Here is a 1049-nt window from a genome sequence, read left to right as displayed (position 1 = left end):
CTGACGTGTGACATGGGTACTGCATTTAAAGAACTTAATTTTTGTATAATTCAAGTACTTTACGTAATAAGACCATAATACATGCGACATGGTGTAATTTGTGTCAGGTGGAGGAACATTTCTTAAGACATTTGTCTCCGGATTGAGTATATGATACTATAACAGGCTTTGATAGGGAAAGCGTTCCTAGTTGCAGTTCTGCAAAATATCGCATGGCGACTCTGCTGGACGTCTTGGTAGTTTTTTATTTCGACAATTATGTCCCAATGCAAGGACCTTAATACCGTTTTTATGATAGTGGACATTGGATGTGGATCAGAAATGAATCACGAGGAAACAAATTACTAGTAAATGACGATTATCATCTTTAGTTCAGTTCAATACCTGTTGTACTCAACATAAGATACAGCTCTCATAGTGTAACGTTAACTCACTTAAGAACAGCTCTTCAACCCAATCCAAAACTGGTCACAGCATATCACTAACAAAGGACTTGTATGCTGGGCATAAACCAAAGCTGTCCGATTTAAGAAATTCGAACTAGGAGATTTAAAGTTTGCGGGACCCAACTGGGCCTTAGGAGCAAGGGAAATTTTAGTTGCTGGAACCCTGAGGTAACTCTTGGACCGCCCAGTGGCATGGTAAGAGGAGGCCAGGTAGGCCGACAGCAACATATATAGAAACCCTGCTCAAAAAAGACACTGGCCCTTGAGGTTGACAACCTACATACAAGCAATGACTGACAGAGACATATGGAATGCCATCATAGGCTCGAGACCAGAAGATCTCGTCTTAAATCCGAGTAAGCGTGTAAGGAAGTAAGCAAGTATATGACGGGGTATCATTCTTTATTTCAGTTTCCCAATACCTGTTGTACTCAACATAAGATACCGCTCTCATAGTGTAACGTCCACTCAGTTATGGATAGCACTTCATCTCAAGAAAAAACTACTCACAATTTATCCTTAACAAATCACCATATGCTGAGAAGAAACAATGTCATGGGATTTGTGAAAGTAGAGCAATCAGCTATTGAGTGATCGGTACCG

Source organism: Branchiostoma floridae, chromosome 1 (genome assembly GCF_000003815.2).
Source record: "Branchiostoma floridae strain S238N-H82 chromosome 1, Bfl_VNyyK, whole genome shotgun sequence".
Classification (NCBI taxonomy): Eukaryota; Metazoa; Chordata; class Leptocardii; order Amphioxiformes; family Branchiostomatidae; genus Branchiostoma; species Branchiostoma floridae.
The sequence above is the reverse complement of the archived record's forward strand: the minus strand, read 5'-3'. Positions refer to the sequence as shown.